We start from the raw sequence: 18416 nt of genomic DNA, 5'->3' as shown, positions 1-18416 counted from the left end.
GCCATGTTTGGCATGGAGAAAAGTCATACTGCAGTCAACATTTTGGATGACTTTAACAAAAAGGTCTCGCAATGGCTGCCCCCAAGAAATTGCAAGGTTGGTTATGTTTCAACTGATAATGGCAGCAATGTAGTTAGGGCCATGGAGGACGGTTACTATTTCAGAGTGCCGTGTTTGGCGCACTGTATGAACCTTGTCGTGCAAAAGTTCTTGAAAAAATAACTTGCAGTCGACCAAATACTGACCATCTGCAGAAGAATATGCACACACTTCAACCATTCTTTTAAGGCCCGGAAGGAGCTGAGGTGCCAGCAAAATGTACGTAGAATGCCAGTGAAAGCACTTATCCAGGAGGTGGCAACACGTTGGAACTCAACCTTCTACATGCTTGAGCGTCTGCATGAGCTGTTTCCAGTAGTCAATGAGTATTTCTACAACCTGGGTGGTGATACGACAGAAATGATGCTAGCGGTGGAGCAATGGCAGCTAGTTAAAAGCCTGACAGACATGCTTCGTCCTTTTGAGGTCTTCACGCGTGACGTCAGCAGGGAGGACTGTTCTTTGAGCAAAGCTATCCCATTGTTGCTGAAGCTCGAGCACCAAGTCAAGGTGGTGTCTTCAGAATTAAAAGATGCTGGAAAGAATGAAGCATATGAGTTGGCGCAGAGATTATTACATCGCCTAGTTAGCAATAAACGGCTTGTAAATATCAAGAAACAACAGCACTACATTTGTGCTACTATTCTGGATCCACGTTACAAAAAGCCATTGTTTGGCAAAGTAATAATTCCTTTTGAAACCTCAAATGTTACAGAGTACAAAGGTTGGCTAGCTCAGTCAGCCATTCGTTTTGAAAGAGAGCGGAAGGAAACTGTAGGAGAACTTGAAGACAGTACTACTAGTGAATCAGCAGGCCATCAGGCGTCCCAAAAAAACACTTCTGCATCTGTGCCTGTGGCTGAAGTGAGTAACTTTTCCTCTGAGCCGTTAACCACACCAGCAACCGTATCATCTGCACCAGGCCCAGGCGATATGTCTGAAGCGGATTGGCTAAGTGAGCTAGGGTTTCCTTGTCCCAGAAAGGACACAGAAGTGCAAAGTACAGGAATCCGGGAGAACATTGTTTCTATGGTGCAGGCCTATCTGGATGACTCCACAGCGGTCAATATTACTGAGGACCCATTGGCGTATTGGCATGGGAAAAGAAACATATGGCGAGAGCTCACCAACCTGGCTATCAATTACTTGTCTTGCCCACTCGCAAGCGTGTCTTCAGAACGTGTTTTTAGTTCTGCTGGTGGCATTGTGACTTGCAAAAGGTCCCGCCTCTTGCCCGCAAATGTGGAGCGGCTCACCATGATAAAGATGAACCAGCACTTCATACCACCAGATTACAAAGTACGAGAATGCACGCAGGAAGAAGAGGACACTGACCTACCTGAGGAAAGTTCTCCTCAGTTACCAGAAGTACTACCGACTGAATTTGCAGAGTATGAGGACGAGTTCTGCTTCCCTGACAGCGAGTTCTGAAAATGAGTCAATAATTAATTAACTTTAACATTAGTCCTTATTGTTAAAGTCTATTAAGGGATGAAATTGGTTAGGCATTTACTTTGGAAAACATTTGGCCAATTACACGTGAACGTTTAGGCGTTATTATTGCTCACTTGCCTGTCTTAGGGGTGCTGTCTGTGGGGCTTCTAGGATTTTGGGGTCTGTGAGCACCGCTGCCATATTTCTAATGTTGATTGCTTTTGTTTTGCAGAAAATCCACACCGGGAAACTCCAGTTGGGGCCCTGCTGCAGAACGCCTTAGGACACTGTGAATTCCAGGTGGAGCCAGCCCTCAAACACAAATTACAGGTAAGATAAGCGTTTGGATGGGAGGTAGTATAATGGAGTATTCGGAGAGGCGAGAGAGTGACAGTGGTACTAGTAGTAAAGTCCTAGGGCTCTTGAATTAACAAACTCTGTGACAGGCATTTACTTTAGAAAACATTTGGCCTATTACACGTCAACCAACACGATGACAGTGTTCAGTTAAATGAACTTACTGCAAAACCACCACCCACCAAGCTCAAAAGTAGTAAAAAAACAGATATGCTCAGATAAAGTTTGAAAAAGTATATTTTTATATCCCTAACAAAATAATCTCTCGCAAGACCCTCCCTAACCCCAACAAATAAATAGTCATTCAAAAGTCCCCAAAAAACCCAACTCCCAATTCCCACCCCCCAAAAGTCTCTAAAAAAGGGGCAAGGGACACTCTAGGGATGCACAGTGTTGAGTTTGGCCTCCAGGGCATCATGCCTTAGGGCCAGGGCATCGTACTTCTCCTGGAGGGTGGCGTGATCTAAGCGGAGGCCCTCCACCACATTCTGATAGTCTTTCCATTTCTGGACCTCCGCCTCTAGGTCGGACACTCTGCGGAGTGCTCGACGCAAGCGAGCCTTTACACTGCTGTGAGGTGCAGCCTTTGCTGCTTGGCGGTGGCGTCTTCCAGCACGGCTCCGTTTGGCTGGAGCACTGCGCTTACCGGCAGAACGTGGGGTCACAGAGGAGGATGCAGATGTTGATGCACTGGACTGCGTGTCGTCCCCCTCCAATTCCACCAGCCGCCGATATTGGGCAACAGTTGCTTCCAGCCTCCGTTGCCGGGCCAGTACAGCCAGCATACTCCTCGTCGGTTTTGAGGTTTTAGTATTACCAACTATATGAAGAAAGAAAGACATAATATGTAACCAATGCTCTTTAAGAATATGATTAACACAAAATAATTCAGCAGGAAGTTGTGTCACAGTACAACTAGCAACTAGCCAGCGCAGTACAAAACTATTCAGGCCAGTATCATGGGCGTCCGCAGGGAGGGGCAAGGGGGGGCGCTTGAATCACCATTTCCCTTCCCACAACTCACTTGTATCCTTGGTTTGATGCTCTTTCATATGAAAGAGATCTGGCAGAAGCGCAGGCGATATGTCTGTTTCCCTCTCTCTCTCTCTCTCTGTCTCCCTCTTTATGTCTCCCTCTACCTCGCTGTCTCTCTCTCTCTGTCTCCCTCCCTCACCCTCCCTCTGGCTCCCTCCCTCTCTCTCTCTCCTTCTGTCTTCCTCTCTCTCTGTCTCTGCCTCTATCTGTCTGTCGGTCCCAGCCTGCTGTAATTACCATATTGTAATTTGTCACTGGGCCACCACTGGATACACATCATATCCTATCTAAGAGTCAGATAGTACCATGATCCAGCTTACCTGTACTCGCCACCGCCACTGTCTCCTTCCTCACAGTCTGTACTTCTTGGTCCGACTCCTCTTGCGCCGCCTCCTCCCCAGAGTGATCCTCGGACTCAGAGTCAATGATCACCACCACATCCGAGCTGGCCCCGCCACCAGATGTTCCACCTACAAAGTAGATTTAAGAATGTTAGATTACACCACTCACTAGTATTTGGTCTATGAATGAAGAAATGTGAAAACAGAAAAATTAATTGACTGTCTACTCTAGTCTAAAGTAAAAATGTCCCTCCTTCCAGGGAAGGCTGTTGTCTTGCTGCATTTTTTTGTCATAATTGATGAATGCTTGATTAATTTTAACACACACCATTTTTCTCTGAACAGACAGAAACTGGACTTCTAAGGACAAGAGCAACATCAACTTCAAACCAGGTGAAAGCTCGGCTCGACCACAAGAAATGTGTTCCATTACTCATCAACTCAGCACCAAGCACTTTTCCATTTCCAACGAACTTTATTTTAATATATGTGTTTACTTAAACATTTAATAAAGCTTTTAAACTTGAATAGACTCTGTGGTTTTTGGTCCTCCAGACTAGAGTGACTGAGCGAAAGGTTTTGCAATTTTTGCAAGGAGGAGTCCGTGCCGCTGACACTACCAGGTTTATACAGTGTGCCAAACACGCCACTCTGAAATATTATTACTCTGGTCTTTGGTGTCCATAGTTCGGTTTGTGGAGAATTGTCCCTGCAACAGTAGTATTATTGATTTTGCTCCTATCTAAACACTATTTTGAAAAAATTAAATTAGGAACGCTTGGACAACAATAGGTCCTCTATATTTAAATGAAAACTTACTGGGGCCAGCAAAGGAGCACTCGCCGCCCTGGCCTGCATCCTCCTCCTTTGGAGCCACAGCATCCTCCTTTTCCGTCCGCTTGCCCCTGGGCGGACCTGACGTACAACATGAAAGAATGAACAGAAAACATTGATGATTGCTGCTTGCCGATGTCCTTGTCAACCAAATCAAACATTTCGAAAGAACAAGAACCAACTATTTCAGCCAAAAAGAGGGCTACAAAGGAAGGACTGCACCTGAGCCTCTACTCTAGGGGCAGATTTACAAGCCCCTTGCAGCTCTTTTGCTCCGTTCTTGCGTCACTTTTGTGACGCAGCGCCACAACAAGAGAGGCGCCATGGTGTGGCGTATATTAACAACGTGACGCATATGGGAGATGCATCCCATTCTAAAGCCCTGCGCCATAAGAGAGCGTTCCAGCGCAAGGGAGGGCGTTCCTGCGCAGGAACGCATGCTAAAAGTGGCTATGTGGAATATATAAAATTTCAATCAGTCATTTAGGACAATGATGCGTCACTGAAACCCTGCGCCTGCATGAAGCAGACTTACGGCTTGACGCAGCATTGCTGGAGCTGCGCCATCGTTGCAACGCAACTCCATCAATGAGCCGCCTTTACGGCACCGATGCGTAACGCTTCGGTGACGTTTTGGGACCATGGTGTGCCGCATTGTAAATACGGCGCACCATGGGTGGTGCTGGCGTGCCACACACTTTGCAGGGATGCGCAGGTAATTGCTAATCTGACACTTAGGGGCAAACTTACGAGTTCTGAGCTGGACACCTCCAGATGTGCACCACAACAAATGCGTAACGCAAAACTAACCTTGCGTCACGGCAGATGCGCCGCAATTACAATGCGGCAAACCCTGGCGCAAGGGTAGGCAGATGCGTGACGCATCTCGTGACGAAAGAGAGGCGCATCTCTAGAGTCGCGTCGCAGGCGCGATGCAACTATAGCAATGTTCAGGGCTGCCCAATACTCAACATACCGCATCAGTCCTTACGCCTGCTTCAAGCAAGCAGGCATAAAGAATTGACGTAGCAGCGTCGCGGAAGTGCCTGCGTTAAATCTTGTAGATTTCACGCAGGCACTTTTGCGAGGCGCACAGCTGCCTGACCGCCACCCCCCCCCTGCGTGGGAACGCACCCATTGTGGCGCAGGCCCAGGCCTTAACGTAGCGCATCTCCTTAGATGCATCACGTTGTACATGACTCGCAGGGATGCGCCACGTTTACGTCGCTGTGCGTCAGGTAAGGCAGCGTAAACGTGGCACAAGGGGCTTGTAAATCTGCCCCTTTGTGTCTAGCATTACGCAGTTCTGTAAAATACACTCATACATTACTCAGCCCAATTAAATGAACACAAAATAGAAAACAAATAAGCAGTGGCACCGCCACAGAGAAGGAGAACAGTGCACCTGAAATGCACAGAAGATTTTGAAATAATAATTTACCTCTCTTATCAATGTAATCAGCAGCATTATTGCTCTTTGTAAAAAAGTTAAAACAAACATTTGCAATATAACACACAGAGCAGGAGAAAAAACAGAGTAGTGAGTAATGAAAAAATTGCTACTACTACTCACCAAGCCCGGGGACCTCCACTCCCAGCAGGTCGAGCAGGTCGCGCTCCTGGTCCAGGATATCGGTCCAGCGGTGGGTCACCTGATTGTAGGTGTGCTGGACCCCCGTGATCTTAAAAAGGGCCCGACACACCTGCCCCCACCGCTTCCGTCGCTCCTGGCTGTTGGTATAACCAGCAGCGATCCTGCCGCCTGCCGCGATGGTCCTGAGGAGACGGCGCTGCACATAAAAAATGAGTGCGCCCACCTCCTCAGGGCTGAAGATCTCCCGGGGCACCACCATTTCCGCCCTCAAGCGGCCACACGGGAGCCGGGCACGGGCTGCGGTGCCCGTCTTGGGCAGCTTGACAGCTGTCTTCACCATGTTCTGGGCAGGTGAAAAAGACAAAATGAAAAAGAATAAGAGTAGGGAAGAAGGAAATAAAAGTTTTAAAAAGTAGTTGAAAAGTAAACAAAAGTAGCCTAAAACACAAAAATATAGATCTAGAAAACTAGAGGGATAGAAAAAAAGTTAAATAGATCAAAAAAATATTAAAACAAGCAAAGGATGGCAGAGATATACAGAGGATAGAAACACCATGCCCAGACACATAGGAATGAATGAAAAACAAGATGGCGGCCCGAACACGTGCGTGTAAGTAAGTTCGCACGCGATTTCTCTCGCGAACTCGTGCGAACTTGCATTCGCAAGGCGCTCATTGCGCGAGATTACACATAGCGGGCGGAAACGGAAATACGTCACGCAAACAAAATGGCGGCGCCCATACTCAACCTTGGGGTAACTCGCACGAGTTCGCGTCTTCCACGGTCGAGTTCGCACGACGCCGCGCCTCGCGAATAGGGCGAAATTACCGAAAAACGAGTTTTGCAAAAGCAAAACCAACGAGCAGGTGCAAAAGTTCGACCTCATCATTTGTAACCATTTACCTGTAGTACTTCCTGAAGGGGCCCTCCAGAATCCGGTTGCCTACTTGCAACTATTGTGTGACCCTGCTCTGACAGTCACAGAATAGTTACAAGTATGCCATTCCCAGCAGGTCGAGCAGGTCGCGCTCCTGGTCCAGGATATCGGTCCAGCGGTGGGTCACCTGATTGTAGGTGTGCTGGACCCCCGTGATCTTAAAAAGGGCCCGACACACCTGCCCCCACCGCTTCCGTCGCTCCTGGCTGTTGGTATAACCAGCAGCGATCCTGCCGCCTGCCGCGATGGTCCTGAGGAGACGGCGCTGCACATAAAAAATGAGTGCGCCCACCTCCTCAGGGCTGAAGATCTCCCGGGGCACCACCATTTCCGCCCTCAAGCGGCCACACGGGAGCCGGGCACGGGCTGCGGTGCCCGTCTTGGGCAGCTTGACAGCTGTCTTCACCATGTTCTGGGCAGGTGAAAAAGACAAAATGAAAAAGAATAAGAGTAGGGAAGAAGGAAATAAAAGTTTTAAAAAGTAGTTGAAAAGTAAACAAAAGTAGCCTAAAACACAAAAATATAGATCTAGAAAACTAGAGGGATAGAAAAAAAGTTAAATAGATCAAAAAAATATTAAAACAAGCAAAGGATGGCAGAGATATACAGAGGATAGAAACACCATGCCCAGACACATAGGAATGAATGAAAAACAAGATGGCGGCCCAAACACGTGCGTGTAAGTAAGTTCGCACGCGATTTCTCTCGCGAACTCGTGCGAACTTGCATTCGCAAGGCGCTCATTGCGCGAGATTACACATAGCGGGCGGAAACGGAAATACGTCACGCAAACAAAATGGCGGCGCCCATACTCAACCTTGGGGTAACTCGCACGAGTTCGCGTCTTCCACGGTCGAGTTCGCACGACGCCGCGCCTCGCGAATAGGGCGAAATTACCGAAAAACGAGTTTTGCAAAAGCAAAACCAACGAGCAGGTGCAAAAGTTCGACCTCATCATTTGTAACCATTTACCTGTAGTACTTCCTGAAGGGGCCCTCCAGAATCCGGTTGCCTACTTGCAACTATTGTGTGACCCTGCTCTGACAGTCACAGAATAGTTACAAGTATGCCATTGCATCCTGATATTGCAACAAAAAGGAAAGGGAGCAGACAAGCAGGTGCCAGCCTTCATTAATGTCAGTTGGGGCAGGGCAGGTGTTGTTGTTTGCAAAACTTAGTGCAGGTGTACTTGGCTTTGCCACAATAATGTACACTCACTAGTCAATCAGAGGGTGCTGTGATGACACCGAGGGTGGCATGGGTGTGCCAGCCAGAGGGTGGCATGGGTGAACCAGAGTGCCAGTGTTGACAGAGGATGGCAGTGCTTTGCTTTGCCCCAATAATGTACACTGGTGAACCAGAGGGTGCTGTGATGACACAGAGGGTGACATGGGTGAGCCAGAGGGTGGCATGGGTGACCAAAGAGAGTGCCAGTGGTGACAGAGGGTGGCAGTGATGAAGAAAGCCTTGCAAACAGGCTGGGCACGTAGAAACAACAAGTTCGCAAAACTGGCGACCCGACAAGTAAGTTCGCAATTTGCGAAATTGTACAAAACCCTCGCGAACTTGCAGAAACCCGTGCGAACACACACCCCAAAAAAAATCCGCAAATCCGCGAGAGTTCGCGGATTTTGCGGATTTTCGCAATCCGCAAATATGCAAATCCGCAAATTCGCGGATTGCGAATCCGCAAAATCCGCCCATGCTTAGGGGGTGTCTCAATGCAGGCAGTGAAGGTGGATGATGAGAGGTTTTTCCAACCCCAAGTTTCTAAAGATAGCCCATAGTTTGGATCGGGTTACATATTCAAAAGAACTTGACAAGTCCATGAAAGCACGATGTAACAAGCCCTTTATGGCCTTGGTGCACTTACCAATTATCAAAGAAAGATTCAGACACCGCTCAACCATTCCAAACCCTTGCCTACAGCCATATTGGACCTCTGAAAGGATATTGATAGAATTGTCCCATCTCTCCAATCTTGCTAAAAGAACCCTTCCCAAGATCTTTACTGTAGAGTCCAAAAGCAATATAGGATGGGGACAGGTTCATTCCTGCCACCCTTTTAAAAGATTTCAACTATAATGGCTTCTTTCCATGTGTGGGGCATGAAACCTGTGTTTGCAGCTCTAAAGGCATTTGTGAGCAAAGAAGCCCAGAGCTCAATGTTATCTCTAGATAGATCAACAGGGACACAATCTAGCTCTGGTGTCTTCCTATACACTGATTGTGCTTGATGGCAGCAGCAACGTCTTTTACATTGACGGAGTGACTCAACCGATTGGACAAATTTGTGATGAGGGGATCCTATTATCTTGTTGGGTGCCTTGTAGGCCAGGGGGATTAACTATTAGGGTATAGTGTGCAACCCAAGATCCCGCCGAGATCAGAGATTATATGTTGGAGGGAGGCCCTTCTTTAAAAAAAGGTCAATTAATGACCTCTCAAAATTGCTTGGTGTCCCTCAAATTCCCAGCTGCTAAGAAGTCAGAACATGCCTCAGTTCTAAGTTCCGCCTTCTGGCCTTCAAAGTGTATTTATATATTTCAAGCGCTGCAATAATGGGTTCCCTATTGATATCAGATATATTTTAAAGCTATAAATTAAAAAATGACGGCATGGTAAACTATGTATTTTTTCTATAAATGCAATACAAGTCTTTCTTATTTTTCTTTATTTTATGAATCTTATGATCTGTTCCCAACCAAAAGCACACATTCAATACTAAAACAACAAAACATTTAATACAACCATATGCTATTGCACTTTCTATAAGTGTATTACTGCCTGTGTGTATATATATATATATACATTATTACCTACTGGCAGTCGCCAGTAGATAGTTAAAGTTAGGACGCACTTTCCACAGGTAGAGCATATATATATATTTACTGAAAAAACCATAGGTTTCAGGAGTTATATAGTTAGAAATTAGCTTTTACAAAACCTTTGAAATTCACTCAAACAACTATAAGTTTTAGTGGTGTTATAGTTACCTGGACATTTTACTCATACAAAACCATTGCAATTGCTCCTATATAGTTAGTTGTACTAAGTATATATCGCGCACCCGCAATCCACTGCTGATGATGTCACATATTAGATCATTCATGACATGGTCAGTGACATCACTGATGACATCTCAAATGACATCACTGATGACATCACTGATGACATCATCGTTATTTAAATATGCATTATATATATATAGCAATTTGCATTGAAGAATGAGTGGATATATAAATAAATATTTGGATGGAGGATTTAGTAGCAGTGTAATTGACTGTTTACTTGACCAATTTATAATGTCTCACTAAATATAGTGGATAGTGATTAAACTGTGTGAATATCTGTATCACTTTGTCAGTTGTTTTGTAAACTGATTCTACAGTTGGTTACTAGCTATGTGAAAGTCTATATTAGTTATTGATTAGTTAACTGAGTATTTGTATGGGAGTGTGAAAGTGTGTGTGGTTCGGTGGAGGGTGTGTGACTGTCCAAAGATGTGTGAATAGTTTATTCAGTAGATATATGAAGTTAAAACTACATGTTCTAACAGTTTGGGTGAGGGAATCTCTTTATGGGTGTGGTGATGAGCAAATATATTTCTCAAAGGTACAGGTCCAACAAACTAGAAAAATAAAAGGCAGTGTATGTGTCAGTTGTTGTATATAAATAAGTATACATAAGACACAATGATTGTGTGAGTGACTGTATGGATAACTGTATACTTTTTTTTTTTTTGTTTTTTTTTTGCAAAACCTTTATTGATGACATGGAAGGCGTACACAGCTACTTGCCTACAACCTGTTACTACAGGCCGGCAGCAATCACAGTTCAAATAGGTGTGCAGGTCTACGATGCAAGGGAGAGGAATAACAAGTTAGACACAGCATGTCGCCTACAACCCAATGGGCCGGCCGCGATGTAAGGGCTATGGTGCCCGGCTCTAGTTGCTGCAACATGCCTGTGAGTCAGCAGAGTACGATCGTACATTATCAACATGAGGTTTCATTTAACATATAAAACAAACCAAAGAGGTCAACAAAAGCTATCCCCGCCCTCGATATCCAACACTTAAGGAGAGTGTGTGCGGTGTCCGGTAGTAAAAGGACACATGATCCACCGATCCACGGCGGAAAGGGGAGGGGGGGGAGGGGGGACAATCTATTATCCAATCGAGGCTACAAGGGTACGTGACGTGAAGAGCGCAACTTTAATGTGTGACATGTGGGCGTATGGCATGATAAAACCAGGTACAGGGATGGGCGCCTACTCAGCTAGAGGCAAAAGGGGGGGGGGGGAATGGCAGATGCAGTGCAAGACCCAATCCCTTAGAGTGATATGTTCAGCCCATCGCTCCAAGCCTCCCACCCATATGCCAGGCTCCCAAGCAGTCTAGAAGTAAGGCTGTGCCCCGAGTAAGTGGGGGGGGGAGCAGGGGGGGGGGGGGCAGCCTCTGCCTTTTCCTAACGCCAGGGCATCTGGGCCCAATCCAGAGAAGGTACATGCCAGTCTAGTCTACGTCTCCGCTGGTACCTGCCTCAGAGGCATCTGCGTCTTGCGAAGAACGGAGATATGTGGTCAGGGGACCCCAGAGGTCCTTAGGGCGTGATTTTTGTGGGAGTAGATCGGCGTATGTGTGTAAGTGTTCCTGCCACGTCGACATAGTCGACAGCCATGTCTTAAATTTGGGCGCCCGGCCCCTACCCCAGCGACATGCCACATGTCGCTTAGCTAATAGGAAGCCCAGCGCAGTGAACTTCCGATGAACTTTGATCGTCGGAGACGACAGGCCCAACAGAGCGACCTTAGGACAGGGCGCGACGTCCACGCCAATCATGTCGGACATTGCCTTAAATATTTCTTCCCAGTACGTTGCCACAGCCGGGCACGACCAGGCCAGGTGGAAAAAATTCGCCCCCTCGCGCCTACAACGCAAGCATCTATCGTTATCTCGGAGACCAAAGCGGAATAGTTTGGCAGGGGTATGATAGAGCCGGTGCAAGTATTTAAAATGCGCCAGCTGCAGACGCGCGTTTCCCGTAACCATGTGTGTGTGCAAACAGCATTCTTCCCATTGTTCGTCCGACAGCGGCTCGTCGAGGTCTTCGTCCCAGTCTCTACGCGCTCTGAGCAGCGGGGGAGAGGGGGGGGCTTGTGCATGTTTGTACAACATAGATACCACGTGTTTCGGGGGCTCAGATTGAAGGAGGGCGTGTAGAGGCGCTACGGTGTCTGGTTCATCGGGAAAATTGGGCGTGACTGCCTTGACATTCTGGCGCAACCTAGTATAGAGGAACGTATCCATGATGGAAGGGGTGGAGTCCCCAAAGAAGTGAGCTGACATGCGGAACTTCCCTTGAAGATACAGATCCCCCCAAGTATGGGCCGCATACTTCGTAAGCAGTTTACGGCCTATCTCCTCACAGGCGACGCTCAACCTGGGATCATATGCCAGGGGCATACGCGGCGAGTATAACAACCCAGTCCCCATCAGAGCAGCTATGCGATTCCAGGCTTGTACCGTGCAATCCACCGTGGTAGGGTCTCGCTCTGTAGCTCGGGTCGGTGCGTAAAGATACCCCGATGGCCGAGCCGGTCTCATATAGCCGTCCTCTACCGCAAGGTGAGCCATGAAGGGAGGAGGATGGAGCCAGTACACAGCGAAGTGTCCTTGGGCGCAGTCGTAGTAGCGCTGAAAATTAGGGACATCAAACCCGCCTTGATGATAAGGCAACATGAGCGTCTTAAGGCTGAGTCTCGCCTGTTTGCCCCCCCAGATTAGTCTTGACAGCTGGGAATTAAGGGCGCGAAAGAAGTAAGCGCCTGGGTTGTAAGGTATATTAGTAAATAAATAAAGGAGCTTGGGAAGGACCACCATCTTAATTAGGGAAATGCGTCCCGCCATCGACAGTGGGAGATGGATCCACTTAGTGATGGTGTCAGTCAGCTTGTCTATAACCTTACCATAGTTAGCTCGAATGAGGGCTTCGCGGTCTCTAGTCACTATGATGCCTAGGTACTTTATTTCGTCAGCCTCCCACATTAGAGGGTAATCCAGAGGGAAAGGGATGGTCTTATCCGTCAGGGGAAACAGAGCTGATTTCGACCAGTTGATCTGAATCCCGGATATGGCTCCGAATTTGGTTATCTCGCGCAGTAGAGGGTTGAGGTTCTCCTGCGGTTTGTCTACATACAAGGTCATGTCGTCAGCATATAATGCAATAAGCAACTGCCTTTCCGGGTAGATTAGGGAACGGTGGTTGTGGTGTTGCCGGAGTTTGGCCGCCAGGGGTTCAATGGCAATCGCGAAAAGAACCGGCGAGAGCGGGCAGCCCTGCCGGGTACCCCTGTGGATCACAAATGGGGCAGACCGGGAGCCATTCAGCAGTACCGTGGCCTGCGGTCTGCAATACAGCAGACGGATCCAATCTAGGAAGGAAAAGGGGATTCCCATCCGTTCCAAAAGGGCTAGTAAGTAGTCCCACTCTAGTGAGTCGAACGCCTTAGTTGCATCAAGGAAAATGGCGGCCGCCTCACAGCGAGGGTTAATGTCCTGCAGGACAGCCTGAAGGGTGCGTAGGTTGTGCGATGTCGCCCTGTTGGGGACAAACCCAGCTTGGTCCGGCAAGACCAACCTCTCCATCAGCAAATTTAGGCGCGTCGCGAGTACTTTCGCCAGGATTTTCACGTCAGTATTGAGTAAGGACAACGGCCTATAAGAGTCACAGTGCTCTGGAGGCTTGCCCGGCTTCAACAAGGATGCTATGAGGGCTTCCCGCATGGTGGTCGGTAAAGCGCCTTCCTCAAGGGCAGTGTAGTAAACCCGCTTCAGTAGGGGAGCAAGCAGATGTAGATAGGCCTTGTAAAAGTCAATTGGCAGCCCATCCGACCCTGGTGCTTTGCCGGATTTCATAGACATAATGGCGTCTTTTATTTCATCAAGCTCGAGTTCAAGATGTAAAAATTTCTGTTGTGAGGGGCCTAACCATGCGACTGCAGTGTCATCAAGATATGTCTGCAGGTCAATAGGAGTCCCCCGGTGGGAAGCGTAGAGGGAAGAGTAGTGAGCAGTAAGGATGCGCAGTTGTTCCTTTAGGTCTCTCTGTGGGACCTGATGTTCGTCCAGAAGGGTTGCGACATAATTCGAATATTTCTGGGGCCTAACCGCGAAGGCAAGAGCCCTGCCGGGTCTATCCCCCTCACCGTACAGGCGAGCCGTGTATGGTTTCCCGAGGAACTTGCATTCCCTTTCCGCCGCTTCCGAGTATTCATTAAGCTTCTCCTTAAGGAGGGCCTTGGGTGCATGCCCATGCGGATCTCGGGTAACGGCATGTTCAAGAACAAGGAGCTCGGATTCTAATTTGCGCAGTTCGCCACGAAGCGACTTGAGGACACCTCCTCCCTTCGCAATGCACCACCCCCTGACCGTGACCTTAAAGGCTTCCCACACCGTCGTGAAAGATGGTACAGATGTCACATTTCGCTCGAAAAAATCCTGTATGTCCAGTTCGAGCTCCCCTCGGAAAGCCGAGTCAGTGAGGTGTGCGGGATTGAGGCGCCAGTTTAGATGCGGGGAGACCTCGATGGGAATGCATAATGTAAGGAGGACTGGCGAGTGATCTGAGAACGTCCTAGCAAGGTGAAGAGCTCCCTCTAGCCAGGGTAGAAGGCCGGCTGATAGGAACACATAGTCCAGCCTTGCCCATGTGGAATGGACCGCTGAGTGGTGGGTTCCCTGTTTGAGAGAGGGGTGTAAGTGCCTCCATGCGTCAATGTACCGGTGTTCCGTGATGAGTTGAGACAGTGTACGTTGGGCATGTGTGTAGTGGGTGGGTAGGGGGTGGGATCTATCTCGACTCGGCTCTAATGCCGTGTTGAAGTCGCCGCCCAAAATGACATGGCTGATGCCCAATGCATGAATCTTACCCCATAGTGTTAGGAGTGAGGTCGTGTCGTCAGTATTAGGGCCATAATAACAAGCAAGAAGGACAGTGTGTGAGTGTAGTGTCCCCCATAACATGCAATACCTCCCCGCTGGGTCAGACTCTGTACCAGCTGGCGTAAAATGCATCCCTCTTCGAACCACTATTGTCACTCCCCTAGCATAATTTGAGTACGAGGAGAATACTTTGCTAGAGGCCCATCTAGATGCAAACAAAGGGGAACTATCCACTGGTAAATGAGTTTCCTGAAGCATGGCGACAGATACCCCCTGCCTATCCAGATATCCCAAAATTTGTCTCTTCTTACGCGGGTCATTCAACCCCCTAATGTTCCATGTCACCAGACGGAACTGCTGCGTCGGATGCGGCGCAGTCACGTCACCCATTTAACAAAGCAAAAAAAATATGTGCAGCATATTGGTGCCTCTATACGGATTTCGACCATATCAAATGCAAGAAAACAACAGTTCCCTCCCGGGCCCTCCCCGTCGGCCCAACCCCCACCCCTGAGCCGCGGCTTAACACTCATAACAGCATGCATTCGGAGTATCGACCCACCCACAACGGCAACCCCAACTAGCCGTGCATTAAGTTCCCACCCTCCCGCCCTGAACCAAACCCAAACCAGAACAAAAATCAAGAAAATGTCTGCATAATCCTCCGCCCTTAGAAGGGGAGAGGAGTTCTGGGGAATGCCCATTGGGGGTCAGAACTAGGGGCACCGTCCCTGCCAACCACCTCCCTACTCTCACCCGCATACAACCAGGGTAACCCCGGTCGGAGCTGCGGGGCGGAGGTGGTTTAGTGAGCACTCAGTAGATACTTAGACCAGCAACAAATGAAACATTGCAAAGACCTCACCGGAAGAAGCAGGAATCAGGCACGTTGAGTAGGTGAACAGGGGATAGTGGACTCAGAGGGGCCACCGATCAGTGCAACAAGTTAGTCCTGTTGCGATAGTGGCGAATGCGACCTGGATCGTCGACGAGTTGATTCTTCCCTGTGCTGATCTTTCTTATACTGCTTCAGAAAGTCCTCCACCTGCTGCGGATTTTGAAAAAAATGGTGCTTGCCCTGGTGAGAAATTTTTAGTTTTGCCGGGTACAGCATGGCATAGGGGATCTCCTGGGTTTGCAATTTCTTTTTGACCCCTGCGAATTTGCGCCTGGCTTCCTGTACCGTGGTAGTGAAGTCCGGGAAGAAGGAAAGCGTTGTATTCTCATAATGAACAGTTTTCAGTTCCCTTGCTCGCCGTAGCACCGCATCTCGGTCCCTGTAATTAAGAAATCGTGCTATGACAGGCCTCGGCGGAGCCCCGGGGGTAGGGGGAGCGGCCAAAGACCTGTGGGCTCTCTCGACGATAAGGTGCGGGGAGAAGGATTCCTTTCCAAATAGTTCCACAACGAGGTTCTCAACAAAAATCTCCATTTTCCCCGTGTTGGTGGTCTCCGCAAGGCCTAGAATTCGGACGTTGTTCCGGCGCGATCTTGCCTCCAAATCCTCATTCTTGTCCGCTATGATTTTAAGCAGTCTGTCCATTTGGGTGAGCTGGCGACAGGAAGAGTTAGCTCCGTCCTCCAACCCCGAAATTCTATCCTCGGCCTCTTTTATGCGAGAGTCATGCTGTTCCAGCTTGGCCACCACGCTGTCCATGCGCGTATTGATGGTGTCAATTTTAGAGTCGATAGACATTAGGCTTTGTTTCATGCCCAGCAGGAGCGTTTTCCAGTCCTCCTCCTGGGGGGCCGAGGTCGATGGGCTGTCTCCCCCCTCCGGCATAGTTTTGGAGGTCTTCTTAGCTTCGAATGGGATCTTCGACTGCCGAGCATCATTGCGCCCCATGGCGCGCCTGGGTGACGGAGACAACGCAAGGGAGGACTCCAGTTTTCAGTAAAGTATAGGTGCCTAGAACCAGAGGGTTACAAGAGCCTGCTGAAGGCGCCGCGTGGTGCAGGTGCCAGGGCGAAGCAGGTAACGAGGGTTGGTGGTGTTCCAAGAGGACGTGAACAAAGCAGTGTGCCAAGGTCTCCCCCTCGCACCCCGAGCACTGGCCGTGAGACTCCCAGGGGTAGAGCCGATAGAGCCGTGAGGTGTATGGAGCCGGCACCGTCTGAACAGGAGCAGCACCAACGTGTCCCAAGTACGCAGTGGGGACGCAGAAGCCAGATGCCGTCAACGAGCAGCAGGGCACTCCACAAGATGGCCGCGGAGGCAGTCCCAGACGCAGTCCCAGATATTGCGTCGCGTCACTAGGTAAAGGTAAGCGCCTCGGCCCAGAACAGCACGCACACCAGGGCCTCCCCCGCAGCCGCCCTCATTAGTATGTTATGAGCAGGGAGGTCAGCAGTCCAGGGGGGGCAGCAGGAAATGGAGGTCAATCGGCATCAGACAGGAGGGGGGGAGGGGGGCAGCGAGGGATCCGTCACCGGCGCGGAGCACCAGCAGCGGGCAGCAATGGGTGTCTCCACTCAGCAGGGGCCTCGTGCAGCAGCCGCACCCGGCAGCGTCCGCCGGCCCGGTCCGAATCGGCAAGAGCGCGATCCCCGACGGAGGCAGTCTGTCACAGCCGGTAACACGCAAGCACTAGAGCGCGCTCCGCCGCCAGAGTCAACAGAGGCGCATGGCGGGTTGTAGCAGGCAGGGGAATCCGCAGCTCCGTGGGGAAGGCGGGAAGGCTTGTACCTGCTGTTAGTAGGGTAACGTTCTCCACCGCTAGCAGTTGCAGGTCAGCAAAGCAGGATGAGTGCCACTCGGTAGCTGGCGCACCGCCGGCCAGGCCTCTGAGCCCCGGGCTGTCCCATCCGATGTGTCCGGGCGGGTGAAGCATTAGGAGAGCGTGGGGCACCGCGCTCGGGTCACGGGCCAAGTATCTCCGGCACCGTAGGCGCCACGAGGGAGATAGTAGCACCGGAGCGTGCCTCTCGGCCAGGCGAGTCCGATCCCACGTAGTTCGAGGCAGGATTGCTGGTCAGGATGGCAGGAAGGATGGGGTTAAGGCTCAACTGGGCGAGAGCCTCACTTCAGCGCGGCCATCTTGGTCCGGCGCCACCTAGAGCCCCCTGGATAACTGTATACTTGTAATAATGATTTTATAATTCACTAAGTATGACTTACTATCTAAATGAATAGAAAAAGTGGTGTTTGTATGAGTGTTTTGCTAAGTAAATATGTAAGTATGATCCATTGTTTGCATAAGTGAGTAGGATGACTTCATATGTGAATAGGATGCATGCTGTTGTTTAATGTCGATATAGATGTATAAGTATTTTTGATAGTGTTCTATTGTTCATTGACAGCATGTATGAGTGAATCCATGGGTAAGGGATTAGATGTGTGTATACATGTATGAATCACTGAGTGGATTTTTAGATACTTGTATTGCTGTGACAATGGATTTAAATATGATACTCTGTATTTTACAAAGAGTGATGAAAAATTGTAATAGTGTATGAAAAGGTGTATGTGATTGTCACATGGATGATGTCATCAGTGATGTCATCAGTGATGTCATTTGAGATGTCATCAGTGATGTCACTGACCATGTCATGAATGATCTAATATGTGACATCATCAGCAGTGGATTGCGGGTGCGCGATATATACTTAGTACAACTAACTATATAGGAGCAATTTCAATGGTTTTGTATGAGTAAAATGTCCAGCTAACTATAACACCACTAAAACTTATAGTTTTTTGAGTGAATTTCAAAAGTTTTGTAAAAGCTAATTCCTAACTATATAACTCCTGAAACCTATGGTTTTTTCAGTGAATTTCAAAGGTTTTTTTAAATGCTAATTCCTAACTATATAAGGCCTGAAACCTATGGTTTTTTCAGT

The sequence above is a fragment of the Lissotriton helveticus genome, chromosome 3_1 (assembly GCF_964261635.1).
Source record: "Lissotriton helveticus chromosome 3_1, aLisHel1.1, whole genome shotgun sequence".
NCBI classification, from domain to species: domain Eukaryota; kingdom Metazoa; phylum Chordata; class Amphibia; order Caudata; family Salamandridae; genus Lissotriton; species Lissotriton helveticus.
Note: the sequence above shows the minus strand (reverse complement) of the source record.